We start from the raw sequence: 16129 nt of genomic DNA, 5'->3' as shown, positions 1-16129 counted from the left end.
AGTATTGGCATCAGCTGTTTCTCTGATTACTTTTGTCCTATTATATTGTTTTTACCATGAAATGGATGCCAATTATGGATCCAGGCTTATTTGTATTTTTATTATTTGACAGTTATAGAGGTTAAAATCTCCTCCCAAAAGTTTCAGAAGGCCAGTGATGAAGTGTTCAGCCCAGGATATAGTATGGAGGATACTAGTCTTCCAGCTCCGTGACATAAATTATAAATTAATATTTTGGCATCAGAGAAATACTATTGTTTCTGTCAAAATACCTTTCATGTGCATTTATTATGTTCGTCACATTCAAGCACATTTTTCTTTCATGTCATTGAATTTTTAACAAGGCAGCTTTCATTCTTTATGGGTTTTTTTATTTTTGTGCAAGTCCAAAGTTATTCATAAATATAAACACACCTATTTATTAACCTAGAGAGACTTTGTATAATGTCTGGTTCATTTGCCATCAGTAGGGCTTCTCATGCTCTGCTAGATTAATGGTATTGTATGTTTGGATTATTTATCTAAGACCTCAAACATTCTATTCTAGCTTTTACTCTTACCCTACAGTCTATTCTTAGATATATGCTTCCTAATTCTGATTTCATATAAGTTTCATAGCATAGTAACTCCATCCTTTTCAATGGAATTGCACCATTGAAAAACAACGGAATTGTTCTTCATTATCATACACAGTAGTGTCAGACCATGAGCTTCCTTTTAAGATATTTAACATACACATTGCAATAGTGTGACTCCTCCAGTTTGTAAGGAAAAAAACAGAATTTCAGAATAGTCTAACCATTAGAAAGCATAAACTTATATGCCCTCACTCCCATCTTAGTTCTCACTATGTCACAGGACAGGGAGGCAAGAGTTACACATCACCCAGACAGAGGTAGTTCTTTTGGTATTTCATGGAAAAGTATTATTTATAAATCTTTCCATCATCCAAAGAGTGCGTCAGAGGAGGTTATTTTCTTGCAATCCAAAGTACGTCACTAGAAAGACTACGGATAACTATCTCATTGCCCATAATTTTAAAATGGAAGACTAATCCAAAATCAAAGCATTCTTGAATACTTCCCACAATCTTGCACCAAACTTTAGTATGTAAACTGAAAAATTATTTTTCCAGTGAAGATGAACAGAAAATAATGATCCACTTGCATGTAGTAGTAGTTCATAAAATTATCTTTTCAATATGCAACTTATACACAAATTAAATGCAAGAATTTAGAAGCTTTAGGAATAAATTCTGTATTTTGTATATGCTTCATGTCTTATATTAATAGGAGCATCAATATATTTTGCACATTACTACCAAATCTTCTAATGAAAATCATAAGCAAAGGCGTGAGGGATAAGTGACATAAGGATAAAAATTATGACCTAGTCAATTGTGTTTTCAGATGAGCAATTAAATGATTTTTATTCATATATATATAATATTAAAAACATTATAGCAGAAGCCCATCATGAGACTGTTTCAAGTATTTATGGTTTTAAAGTGAATGCAGAGAAGCATCTTAAGACAACCGGTAATCAATGCTTTCTTCTAAGTGGAAGTACAGTAATAAGGGAAGTATCTTTCTTTCTCTATATGAAAATCTATTAGAAAAGCTTGTGGTACTTAGGAAAATTGGTCCTTATTAAGTCTTATATAAAGCCATCACAAATACTTGACAGAAGTAGTATTTCCACAGAAGTATTTAAAGTAATGGAGAAAACTGAGTTGGAAGACAGCAAACAATTGGCTTCCATTTAAGACTTTAGGAAGTATTGAGCAGGAATCAAGGCACTCAGGTACATACTGAAGTAAAAATGTGGGTTGAATTGTATAACTATAATTACAGTTACATAATTTTAGTTATACCTATAACCTCAGATAGCCGAATAGTATGTTTCTTCAATCAGTATGGGATGATTTGTGAACTTGAATTTGGGCAGAAATAGAAATAACTCTCATGCCTGAGATGCAGAGCTAATAGTAGATTGCTGTTATTATTCCCCTGCAGTTAACATGGAATTCAGATAGTGCTCTATACTTTTAAGGAAGATTGGTGAATCAATAATAATATTTAAGGGAAATTCATTAGTAGGGAAAAGGATAACATTTGTTTCATTTGTCCTAAGAGACAGAGAAGAGAGACTTTTCAACACTTAGAAAATTCTGGTTTGGACATATAGAGAATTTGATAGAGTTCTAAGATTGTTTAAATACCAATTTGGATAAAACACATGTATTACCCTGGTGTGGGTATAATTGTGAGGCAGGCTGTCAGGGTACTGTATTCCTATGGGACTGCTTCCTAATCTGGTTGCATTTTGAGTTGTGGGTTTGCATTGCCTTACATAGAATCTAAATAAAAATCCTCTGAAATTTTGGTTTTGTTTTGATTGAAAAAAGGTAATTTTTTTTTACTCCAAAATAAAGAGTGTTTAACAGAACTGAGACTTTGAAGAGACTAGGAAATTTTCAGAAAATCAGTGGTTAAATTTTAGTTTGAATACTGAAAGTAATAGATGTATTTTGAATTATATAGGATATTCAAACCTCTTGTATTTGTGAGGGAAAACTTTTGTCATTAATACCTGCTTCTGCTAAGAAACTAGTCATAAGTCTGAGATTTACAAGAAAAGAAAAAGCTTTGAGCTCCCCCTACTGTTCTTTCCATCCAAAAAGACGGAAAACCTGGATTTTGTTTTGATGGGTAAAATATCAGTCAGATAGAAGAGAAATTTAACAACACAGAAATACTATTTTAAGTTTCTGATAATGTGCTATTAACAGTGGAGAGAATCAGAATGTTTGTTTTCCAAGTTGTTAGAACTCTTAAGGTTTTTGGGATTCATAGCATAATGTGCATGACAATGTATACCTTCACATACAATAGTTTTCCAAGTTTCCTGTGCAAAGATATGATTTAGTGTTTGTATATGCATACACTTAATCTTGTTCCCTTTACATGAAATTGGTGGATCATAGAACTTATTAAATATTGGCATATTCATACAAATTAGTAATTTAATTTACTTTTCCAGATAGCTTTCAAAAAGCTATTATTTATTCAGGTAAGTGATTTGGGAACTCCTACTGCAATTTTTAATAAATTACTACTTGTAAATCTAATTTTTGAGTTCTTTTACATTATTACCATTGCAAGTTACAAAGAGTACTTTAAGAACTAAAATTCTGAATGATGTACTGATTGACATTACAAACACTTTTCACTGAAAGTGTTTAATCTCATAATGGCCAGATTTGTCTATAATGTATAGTTTCTGATTTCATCATCAGTGCTCATAATCAAAGCACTTTTTATCTGTTTATTAGTATTTCTTTGTTAAATAATACTTAATTTTTTCCAGAAAAAACCCTGTCTTTGCACAAAGGCTGAGCTTTATTTGGAGTTATGTGCTTTCATTATTTTAACAACTGAAAAATATTAATATGCTGATTATTTCAAGTCTTGTTATACCCGTTCTCATAAAGAGTCTCTGCTAGTCTCTTTATAGGTGACATTAAGGTGGTAGTATTGTAACAAAAAAAAAAAAGTCAAAATTCTCTCTAGTGTATCATATATGTATTGGTACTTCTCCTTGATTTTCCCTATGGAGTTCAAAATTCTTCTAATAAAATAATCTTTCTTTTTTACCATTATGATTTCCAAAAAGTAGTTAAGCGAACCTCTATTTCTTTGGCCTGGTAACGCCAAATACCATCTGTTCCACATGGAGGTGTGGAATGAGGTGAAAGTGAGCTGGTGCAGGGGTCTTGCTAAATTTTGATGAGAAAGGCCCAACAACAAGTGGCTTAATAAAGTTACTTCAAAAAGACAGGCTGAGAAGAGGGGTACAGATAGCAACATGTTACATCTCCTCAGGTGAAGGCACTCCATGGAGCATTGAACAGTGCCCCAGTGGATTTTCCCATGGCACACTGCACAGAACAGATCCTGTCTGGGGAAAGAAACTCACCCTTTCGGTCATTTGAGGTCATCTATAATTTCCTTACAAGAAAACAGGTCTGTTTAAGGGCAATTCCATGCAGGAAGTATCATGGCAGTGCTGAGCAGGAGCTGCCCACAGGCAGCTGCCTGTACCGTCCCATGTTAGTTGCAGTGTACAGCTGTCTCCCAGTCAGGATCAATGCATTCCATCCCTTGATCCCTATACAGTTTACCTTTCCCAAATATATGTTGTAATTTACAAATCGTATTAATAACATGGCATTCTCAAGTCCAAGTTCCAATAGGAGAAATGTGGCCTTTGCAAGATCACCAGCTCCTCAGGTTTAATGTCTTCCATGAGGATCCCAGTACAGTATCTACCTGCACTCTTTTCAAGGATCACATTGCTCCTTTGTGATAGTTCATGAGAAAATAAACCAGTAAACCAAAGTGATTGATTTTTGATTTTTTCATGGTCTCATTAGAGAGACAGCACTCCAAGATTCATGAAGATATTTGTTTTTACCCACAGATCATTCACAATTTTTCTGTTCCCTACATTGTCTAGAAAAGGGCAATGAAGCTGGTGAAGAGTCTAGAGGTAAGTAATTTGAGGAGCAGCTGAGGGATCTGGGGTTTCTTAGCCTGGAGAAAAGGAGACTCGGGGTGACCTTATCAGCTCCTAAAACTACCTGAAAGGAAGCTGCAGCCAAGTTAGGTTGACCCCAGGCAATTAGGATGAGAGGACAATCTGAAGCATGCACCAGGAGAAGTTCAGGCTGGACATTAGAAAGAACTTCTTCACAGAAAGAGCTGTTAAGCACTGGATCAAGCTGCATGGAGAGGCTATGGAGTCATCCATCCCTGGAGGTGTTTAAGAGAAGACTGGATGGGGCACTTTGTACCATGCTCTACTTGACAGGGTGGTGTCTGGTCAAAGGTTGGATTTGATAATCTCAGATGATTGATTAATCTAACTGATTCTGTGATCAAGGGAAGTTCAATTTAACTGCAGTTTTAATTCTTTTTTCCTGCTGTTAACGTGCTCAATTAATCTTCTTTCACTTTAATGATTACTTTTGCTCTGTCTTTTCCTTTATGAATTGAATAAAACAGCTCCATGGTCTTCACAAAAGATTTATCAAGTCCTACTTGGAGGCTTACATTGGATATAATATTTCAAACAGTTGACCATGCTGAGAAGAGCCAGTTCTAGCAGTGAGCTGAGAGTATTATTTGTTGCTAGAATTCTATGTTATAAAATGTAGATCCTACTGTTTGTTTAATCTGTTACATTCCCATTTTGTCTCCATCATTTTATTTGACTGCTTTGTTCATTTTGCATATTTTTATGCTTTAGTACCAGATCTGTTTTGTCATGCATATGGATAGACCACAAGCATAAACAGTTTAAGAGTATATATCCTTTTTTCTGTAATTCTATTTAGTGTCCAGACCATTGGGATTCCAGTCCTAATGGATAGTAGTTGTAAGAAAAATTCATATGCAAAGCCCTGTGCGCTAATACAGGTATTTCAACCGCATACAGGTATGTTTTCTTCCCTCTGCTATATCAAATCCTTCCATCTATTCACGTAGACCACATAGAAAGGAGTAGAACTCAGTTTGGAGAAAATATCAGCCACACTCCCCATAAGAGTGTAACTCATTCCAAATTTACATGCACCACTATTAGTAAAAGGTCACCATGAGTTATCAGTTCCCTTGTTACTAAACAAATATGACTTGTTTGATTCAGGACATTGTTTCCTTAGTGAATATTTAGGATCTATTTTGCTTCTGTCTCTCCATTTTTTTGGTATCCATTTAGCACCTACTGATGCCTTTTTCTCTGGTCCTGGAAATATGAGCCAGACACAGGGAGATAAAAAGGGGTTATCCTTTATATAAGGATCCTTAGGTACCCAATTCATCAGCTGGAAAATGCTGAAGATGCACACCCTGCATAATGCATGCACAATTTTTATAAACTTTGCAAATAAGCATATCTGGCAAGAATCCCCAATTAGATGCACACCCGGTGAAGTCGTGCCCCTGTGCTCTAGTATCTTCTAAATCGTTCCCCTCAGATGAGGCCTAAGCTCTGTAAAAAATATGTCTTGAAGAGCTGGTCTCAGTCTTGGTTTCTAAGGAGAGCCAAGATAGCATTGGGGTCTTGGAATGTGTTTTGTCCTTCTCCCTAGGAAAATACTCAAGTTAAGTTACAATAGTAGACTACAGAGTGACAAATATTTGTGTAAAGAATACAGAGAATATATAAAAGAAAAAATAGCAAAAATCAATACGGCATTATTTCTGCACTTTTTTAGAAACTAGCAAGAGTCTTTCTTGTCTAGTCTCTACTTTGCATTTAACCACAGCACCAGTTTACACAGCTGGCTATCCCACTAGTTATTGTGATTATCCAGGCCCAGTTTGGTAACCATGAGGTAAGGGTGCCGAAGATATAGTCAAAGTTTAAGATGTTACTTCTGAAAGCTGCTTTATGTAAAATTTGAGTCTGCCTCCAAATGTCAGCCAAATGTCTTCCGCTCTGATCCACATAAGAACAGTGGTATTAATAATAGCACATAATTGTGCAGCCGGTATGAAATTGAGAGCCATTGTGTTCTGCACAAACACGAGACATACCACGGATTTCTTCCTGTAAGACTGAAATTGCGTCTACAGTCTGCCATTAAATATATTCAGTAATGGCTGAGATGTTTATAACTGCCCTCTCCAGCTTGACTATTCTGAAAGAGGGAATGAGAGTTCTGATTATACCATGGAGACATTCAAGGACATTCAATGTAGGGACTAACAGATCTTTTCCTCCTCCCATCTGGATTTTCAATTAGATCAGATATTGTTATATTTGGAGTTACAGCCCCAAAGGCACAAACCTGAGCTTTATCTATGGGCAGGATTTTCCAGGCCTTATTGTCACATATCCAATACTCTGTCCTAAGTGGTAGAACTAGTCTCTGTGATGTCAGTTCCATTTTTCCTCACAGTTCTTGGGCTTATTTTTTCCATGAATCTGGTCTTATGGCAGTATAAAGGGAGAATGGTCTTTCCTGTGGCATTTTTAACTGCACAAGGAACTGTATCATTCCTGTGATCTATTAGACTACTCAGGGGTATAGGAGGCAGAAGAGTCTTATTGACTTGTTACCACCTTTTGGTACAGTTTGATTCCATTAAAACACCAGTCAGTGGCCAGTTACTACTCTTATTGAAAGGTGGCAATTGAGTATAAATCCAGTAATTGTTCTTATTAAGAGCTTTGGATACATTTTGGACTAAAGTCCCATACAAATCGTTGGGCCAACCCTGAGTCACAGTCTCATCAGCAAAGCAATTTCCCATTTGGGGACTTGTTTTCCCTTTTTGATGACCTCTGCAATGCATAATAGCTACCTTTGAAGGCTTTCAAATACTCTTAATTTACACTTAATTTCATTACCTTGAGGAGTTATAGCCCTCTCTCCTTTCAAAGGGCTCCATGGGCATAGACAACACTAAGGACATATTTAGAATCAGTCCATATACTCACCTTCTTTCCCTGAGTTCTAGAACTCTTGTCAGTACAATGAGTTAAATCAGATCTTCAATCACCTTATCCATGGTTGTTACTGTGTAGCCTGTCATTTGCTTACAATTTCCCATGAAGCTATTTCCATTCTGTATACGGTTCCTAGTCTGGATTCTCCAGAGGCACGTCCTTCAGGTCTGGTCTGCTGGAATAGTCCTCTTCTATTATCTGTGAACAGTCATGCTCAGGCATGATGTAAATTAATGTAGATAACAAAAAACATTGCAGGATTTGCAACAGATGTTGTTTTTAGGGTAACATTATCCCATTCCAACAACACAGAGTGATACTTAAGCATTCTGCTAGGAGATAGGCAGTGTCCTCCCTTTTGTTCCAGTACAGTGATCACTGTGTGGGACACATACTTGAATTTGTGCTGCCCAAGGGTGACTTTGTGGGCTTCTTGTATCAGGATGACAGTAGCTGCCACACCTTTCAAACACCCAGGCCCCTCCTGACTAACATTGTCTAGCTGTTTTGAAAAGTAGGCCACAGCCTTTTGTTGATCTCCAAGGTGTTGCACCAGTATCCTCAGAGCAATATTCAGTCACTCATATGTGAACAACTCAAAAAAGCTTACTTAAGTCTGGCAGCCCCAGAGCTGGGGCTGACATCAAGGAACATTTCAGTTGCTTAAATGCAGCCCTTGTGTTCTCTGTCCACATGATGGTTCCCTTTTCAGCTGCCTTAAGGGCTCCATTCAGAGTACATAATTTGGTATCAATAAGCAGCACCAACCTACCATTCCCAGGAAGGCTTGCATCTCTCTCATAGTGTGGGGATCTGGAAGTGTCTTCTTTTTGTTCTCTGCTGAGTTGTTGATGTCCATTGAAGATTTCTAGCCCCAAGTAGACTACTGTTTCCCTGGCAACCTGTGCCTTCTCTTGCAAGACTCTGTACTCACTTAGTTCCAGAAAGTTCAAAAGATTTACACTGAATTGGATGCAGTCACCTTGAGTTCTAGCTGCAATTCAGATATCATCAACATATTAAAGAATAACTCCTCCTGGTTCCTGTCTTCTCCAGTTCTCCAGTTCCTTTGTGAGCTGGTTTCCAAATATTGTTGGGCTGTTTTTGAATCTCTGGGGTAGAACCATCTAAGTGAGCTGGGTTTTCCTCCCTGTCTCAGGATTATCTCACTCAAAACCAAAGAGTTCTTGGCTATTCTTATGCACAGGAACACAGGGAAAGGCATCCTTGAGATCTAAACAATGAACCACCCTTAATCATCTGTCAGCATGGTCAAAAGAATGTAGGTGTTTGCTACAACTGGGTATATATCTTCTGTTATTTTGTTAATTTCTCTTAAATCCCGCACTAATCAATAACTCTTATCATCAGCCTTCTTTACTAGAAGGATGGACGTGTTGTATCTGGATTCATATTCCACTAATAACCCAAATTTCTCAGTGATAGATTCTAATACCCTATGGCCTTCTAACTTCAAAGGGTGCTGTTTCTGCCTTGCCATTGTAGACCCTAATTTGAGTGTAATACAGGCTCAGCTCTTTTGCATGTCCCAGGAAAATCATTGGCCCACACTATTAGAATGACAGCATCTTCAACTTCTTTGAAGATGAAGATGGGAATTTTGGGATTTGGGAATTTTGCCATAATTCTCCTGTAAGAAAATAGCTGCTTTGACAAATTTAGTTTTAGGAATTCTAACTTTCACTCCCACCTTCTTTGGAAAATGTGATTTCTGCTTCTAATTTCTACAGTAAATCCCTACCTATTAATGGCTTTGAGGAGTTTGGAAAAAAATTTCCTAGCTTAAAAAAAAAAAAATTAAGCTAGGAAACCCAGTTTCCTAGCTTAAATTTTAAAGGCCAGAAGAAAGGCCTTGTTTCACTGACCCTGTGGAGGCCCTGTGGCATAAATCACACTTATAGTATCTTGATTCAGTTTCCCTTTTAAAGTATTTAACACAGAATATGTTCCCCCATATTTACCAGAAATTCAACACCCTCTTTCCCCAGCTTAACTATAACCAAAGATTGTGCTGGGCAGGATAGTCCCTTCAGACCCCATCAGTTCCCATTCACAGCTAATTCAGGTACTGGGGGTACCCTTTGTCTAGAGGAGGAGTACTCCTTTTCAATACATTAGATGACTTTCCCTGATCACCCCTTCTATTCTGCTGGCATCTATTCCTGTCTGTTGAATCTCTATTTTGATATATCTTCCAGGCTGTATTCAACAATCTACCTATGCCATGCATCTCACCCATCCTTGACAGCTTATTCTGCAGATTGGCCTATAAACAAATAAGCCAAGTGGGTTTGCTCTGCAGGCGCCTTGAGGTCCAGATTTGTGTATTTTCATGCAGCCTCTTTAAGCCTACTCAAGAAGTCTGTAGGGGTTTTATTTCTGTTGGGGTTTTTTTGTTTTGTTTTTGTTTTGTTTTTGTTGTTGTTGTTGTTGTTGTTTTGGTTTGGTTTTGGTTTTGTTTGGTTGGTTGGTTTTTGTGCCTTCATATAATTTTGACCAAGTCACTGGTTTAGGAATGGCATATTTTAGGCCAAGTACTATCCAATTCTGGTAACATTTTAACTTTGCCATTTGTTCTGCCACATAAGGGTCCCACCCTTGGTCAGTTAAAGGGGAAAATATTGTTAACTGGCCATTGAAGATTTCCAGCTGTAATTAGAGTCTCTGTAGCAGATATAACAGCCTTATCAACAATCTCTTTTTCTGTTTCATCTAATAATGTGTCTAGCATTACATTCAGATCACTCCAATCTGGGTTTTGTGTCTTAATAGCCCTATTAACAAGATTAGCTACCTTCTCTGGATTGTCTCTTTATCGTCCAACTGAGGCTTTCCACTGTTGCAGTTCTACCAGAGAAAACAGTGTTTTTATGAAAATCACCCCTTGATTCCCAACAGCATAGTCTAAACGTGCTTGTATGGCAGACTCTTCCCTTTCTGATTCCTCCTTTTTAGATCTGGTGTGTTTTGCTACTGGGTCGGGTGTTTCCATGGCCTCTCGGGCTGCTTTCCCCCTTTTCCTTCTCACTAGAGTGGCTGCAGCAGCTTTGCTCTCGGTTTCATTTTCTGAGGAGCTAGCTAGCTATCTGTGTGGGAAGCACCGCGCAGGCTGTTCCGCGGGGTGTCACCGGGGCTGAGGGCCGGCCGGGCCCTGCTCCCGCGGCTCTGCTGCTCCCCGGCCGGGCCTTGGCCCGTCTCCGCCCCGTCGGGCCGCTCGGGGGCTGTGGCGGCCCTGCCGCTGTCTCCGCTGCTGTCACCAGAGCCGCGGCGGGCACAGACGGCGGTGGCAGCTCTCCTGCTCACCCCCACCAGTGAGGGGGACAATGGGGGCGGCAAGGGGAGATGCTGCTCCCCCCTCCCCGCGCAGAGCGGAGCCGCCAGATCCACATCAGTCATGTCGAGCTTACCAACACAGACCGGGCTAGCAAGAGGCTCCTCCTTCTTATCCTTTGTCTTTACTCTTGAAGCCATTGCGAAACAGCCTTCTCCAGGTTCGTATGCATCTTCTCTGAGACCGAAGTTTTGATAATTCTGCTATTAATTCACTTTCTAGGCTGACAAAGTGAGGCCACGCCCCTCCTCCTTCTAATTTTTGGATCAGACAGATTTCTGTACAGAGTCGAATTAATTCTTCCGTGATAACAGGCATGCTCCTGCTTGCCAGGAAATGACAATGTTTTAATATAAAATCTAACACGGAGTCACAGGCTATGTGCATGCCTTTGTTGGAAGATACACATCCCATGTTCATAAAAAGAAAAAAAAAACGCTGAGAAAAGAGCTACTAGCTGCAGACTCTGACCCAGGATTTGAACACACACTTTCCACTCCCAAAGCAAATTACTAAGCTTTGTGCAATCCTTTTGGGGATTCAGTATAACCAACTTCTTAAATACATGGAGCTCAAATTTACAGGAAACCATTTTTTGTTCCACTGCTGGAAGTAAAATCTAGTATCTAGCTGCTTGACTGGTCAGGGACTTTTTTGATGCTCCAGCCTAATGTGTCTGCTCATAGGCTCTTTATTCACCATGTAGGGGGCACATGAATTCATCAGACTCTGTGCCCCAGGTCCCTGTCTTCTTTAGAATCCTTTTCAAAGGTATTTTATCACAACTTTTAATTTGTATTTGTTTTCTTGGAACCTAGATAGCTACTTCGATCAATAGAATTAGCTACCCAATATTAGCTACTCAATATTAGCTACCCAATATTAGCCAAATATTGTCTAAAGCCCCAATTCAACATCTTTCTACTGTTCAGGAAAATGTGTGAACACAGTTGAGTGCAGTGACTTTGTTCAGTGCTTGCATTCCTATTTTGGTAGTACAGAAAGGCATTTTCTCTGTACAGTAAATTACAGTAGCATCATCAATATGGATAATAACTTTGATCAATTTGAGTAAAAAAAAGAATATCTCTTATTACCAGACATGAGAAAAAAAATAAAAGTTTAACAGTTATTATTACCTCCCTGGAAAAAATGCATCATCCTCCATATTGAAGCTGTTGATTTTCCACAAAATTGAATGCTAGTCTGTCAATTTGTTTCATTAGTCTAACTTTAAATATAAAGTTAGAAAGAAAACCTACCTGTAAAGAAAGACTGAAATATGATGGAAGATTCTTAAGGAAATATGGTTCCAAACAAGTATGCCTTCTTTTGGAGTTTTTGAAACAAGTCAGAGGAGAACATTTGATCTTGGGTCAGACAGCATCAGCGTAGTCTTCACAATGATGTCATGTTGTGACAGTGGAATGATTTCATGTTGCTATCTACTTACTTGTGACAAGAGCCATTGCATTCAAACCACTTTTCAGGTGCTTTGATTTATTCCTGCCTTACTGCTCTTTCCAATTTTCTCAGGATTGCATACTTGCACATCTCTACATGCATCTTGCCAGCTCTAGCTTTCTCTCACTCTTTTTTTTTTCCTCTTTTTTTTTTTTCAATTAATGAAACCATCACTTGAGAAAATAATATAGATTCTATTTACTACTCACACTCAGTGCAGGATATTCTCTTGTACTCTTTGGGGTAACATGATCTTTTACAACCGTGATGGCAATGGTATGTAACTTATTGTCCAAAAAGATTTTATATAACAAATCAGCCTGCTACTGTGTTAATTTGTATATGTTTCATTCACTCTATTTCTAAGTTTGCTTTGCTCCTCTGACCTGGCTAGTAATAGAGTGGGCAGTATTGACTTTCACTACTAATTGCTCTATACTGTCTCTGGGGATGCTGTTCCAGCAGATATTCATTTGCCTCTGTTATACAGATAATAAGTTATCTTTAAAGATATATGGCAGTTCTGGTTTAGAGGTGGTATTCCCCAGTTTAGTATTCCCACTAAAAAAAAGAAAAACATATGCTTCTCCCCTTTCCTTCCATCCAACTGGAGGCACAAAAGGCGAAGATCATGGGTTAAGAACAATTTACAGCAATGAGATAAGAGAACAAACAGTAACAGCAACAATATTAATAACAGAAGTGTACAAAACAGAGTGATTCACATGCAAAAATGCTCATTGCAGACCCCATCGCAATTAACACAAGGTGGCTTCTGCTACGTTTTCTCAACTGGAAGAAACCCCATCTTGCCAGAAGAGAGTCCCTTTACTCTGCCCTGTCAATGATATCAGGTCATAGAGAATAACCTCTTTGTCCTAGCCATGCTCCTCCTAGCTACCACAAAATTTAATCCAGTCTTGGCCAGAACCAGAACAATGGCCAATTAGAAACTGTATTTTTGAAGTTGTTCTTTGTTTTCAGAAACTTCAAAGACTGAGAATCCTGTACAACTTACATTTTCCCAAATACAGGCACTGGTGTTGCCCCACGCACCTTGGCATGGGAGGAGGAAGGGGACCTGGGGAAGAAGGAGTGAAGTTGAAGCTGGGAAGAAAAGGGGTAGGTAAGTGTCTTTGAGTTTTACCACCAAGAAAATTAATCTTTCTCAAGATGAGTCTCTTTTACCTATGATAAGAATCAGTAAGCTGTCACTCTGTCTTTATCTCAGCCTATGAGCTTTTCTATCTTATTTTATCTTCCCTTGCTGTGTGTAAGAGTAGTGAAAGAGCACCTGGGTTGGGTGGGTGTCCAGCAGTTAGCCAAGGTCAACACAACATGTACAGCATGGGTGCCAAGTGAACTAAAACTTGAGCCTTTGTTAGACTTTTAATATGGTAGCATCAAATGAGCTGGCACTATATCCAACAACTAAATAATTTAAATAATGACTAAAAATTCCAGCATGGCCATGTCATTAAACCTTAAACTGCATCAGAAACAATGTCAGTATAGTTTGTGTCTGCAGTGTTGTACTGGTTCTCCTACCAAGTTGAAGATCTGAATTTGCAACATATTGGTGCTCAATAATGTCAAGAAAATGATCTATTAATAACATTACATAAAATACACTGAAAGGTTTTTCATACAGTGGATTTATATTAAGCAGTTAACACATTGTGGAGAACACACAGAAATGCCATTCCTAGAATTACAGAATCATAAAATGGTTTGGATTGGAAGGGGTGGACATGGCTGCTTGCTCTGGGCTGAAAGTGTGCATTGCTGGGTCATGTCCAGCTCCTCATTCACCAGCACCCCCAAGTCCTTCATGGCAGGGCTAGTCTTGATCCATTCTCTGCGCAGCTTCTATTTGTACTAGGGATTGCACTGGACTGGATTCCTCTTTGATATTTTTCTCTGCCGGTACAAAGATTTATTTATGACTTCTCTAGACAAAACTGGGTGTTCAAGCTGAATAAGCTGAAAGCAGGGGGAAAAGGCCATGAAATGATGTTGAGCAGAACAGGGGAAAAATGAGTGAGAAAAGAACAATCTACTTCCAGATTGTGATATTATTGGCAGTGAAATCCAAGGGAAAAAAATACCCTTACTTGTTTAGGCAATTCTTAAGGACCATCAAATAATTACCAGCTTAGAACAAGGACACTTTACTCTATTTATTCATACTCCTATATTTCTATACTCCTAGTCTTCTATTTCTATACTCTCACTTCTTCATTCTATGTCTCCTCCTACCTCCACATGAACAGAATATGATGCTGGATTTTGTCCTTTAACATTTTTCAAACAACGACCCTAAGATTAGCTGGGTGCCAGAGTACTTTTTTTTCTGAGCTGGACAAATGTTTTGGTAATTTAATATATCACTGCTGTGAAAATGGGTTTGTCCTTGCCTACAATTTTGAAAAAATATTACTTTTCTGGGAAAATTGGATGTTTTTCTTGGTGTTTTCTAAATGCTATCAACCATATATACATTTCAGTTAATTGCTAAATTCCCAGTCTTCCAATTTTCTATATGACTATCATCTTGAGAAAGTTCAAGCAGTAGTGCAGAACCTTTAGTGAATCAAGAGAGTTTTCTTACTGTAATAGACAAAGTCTCCTTATCTAGTTTTTGTTCAGTTTTTTGTTTGGATTCTATAGAATAATGCCAGCTCTTACTTCTGAAAAACTTCACACTTCCAAGGCTTTGAAACAATAAGATTAAAATTTTGCTACAGTTTTTTTACTTCATCCCAACTGCCTCATCTTGCCAAAACAGTGTTATTTCAGGTTCTTTTAATAGTTAAGACATGTTAGATGAATATTGTATGACCTCTAGAACAGCATCCAGCACAGAGGATTAAAATCCTCTGTAAATAAAAAGAAGGTAAATCTTCCCTTGAAGAGAGCTAATAACCAGAAAATTTGTTATTGTATGTATTATGTGAAGAAAAGTGATTCCATATTAAAAAGCATTTTTGTTATCATTTTGTCTTTTTCTTCTTTCTGAAAAATCACTACCACTGAACTCAAACAAATGGCTTTTCATAAAGTATAGGCCAAAGATGAAGACTACCACAGAAGAGGTATTTCTTTCAACAAACTAGGTGTTCATGGGAGCTTATTATTATTGACTGAGGAAGCATAGGAAAATTTGGCACCAAAAATTATTTTACTCAGAATGCAAAATACACTAGGACATGATTAGATGCTTTTATAATGCTTAACTCAAACTTAAAGCTCAAAAGGGAGTTCTAGGAATTGTCATTGATTATCAGCCAGTTGTGCTTTAGCTGCTGAGAATGCCATTGAATGTTGACAATCACCAAAAGGGTGCTGAAGATAGGTCAGAATGCATCCTGTTGGTTCTAAATCTAAAAGAGCATGTGGGCTGCAGGTACAATTTCCATTGCAGTTTTTTCCATTGCCAAAAGTATCTTGTGGACTTAGGGAAAACTCAGAGACTGGGTGACTGAAACAGTCATGTGGTGGAGCAGCTTCTTTGCAAGAAAAAATCAGAAGGACCAGCTCAATTTAATGATCTTTTAGTTTAGTTTTGATGGGAAGTTGTGTCTAGAAGTCTAAAATGGTCAATGGATTATCCTGACAGGAAATCTCAGAAAGTATGAAAAGAATTCTGAGTCAGAGCAAGGTCATTTAATGTTGCACGGGCATGTGCTATTAGCAGAAAATAAGAATTCAATATTGTCCTGGTTCTGGCCCGGACAGGGTTAATTTTTGCAATAGCCAGGAGGAAGCATGGCTAGGACATGAAAATTATTCTGT

This window comes from Agelaius phoeniceus, chromosome Z (genome assembly GCF_051311805.1).
Source record: "Agelaius phoeniceus isolate bAgePho1 chromosome Z, bAgePho1.hap1, whole genome shotgun sequence".
Taxonomy (NCBI): Eukaryota; Metazoa; Chordata; class Aves; order Passeriformes; family Icteridae; genus Agelaius; species Agelaius phoeniceus.
The sequence above is the reverse complement of the archived record's forward strand: the minus strand, read 5'-3'. Positions refer to the sequence as shown.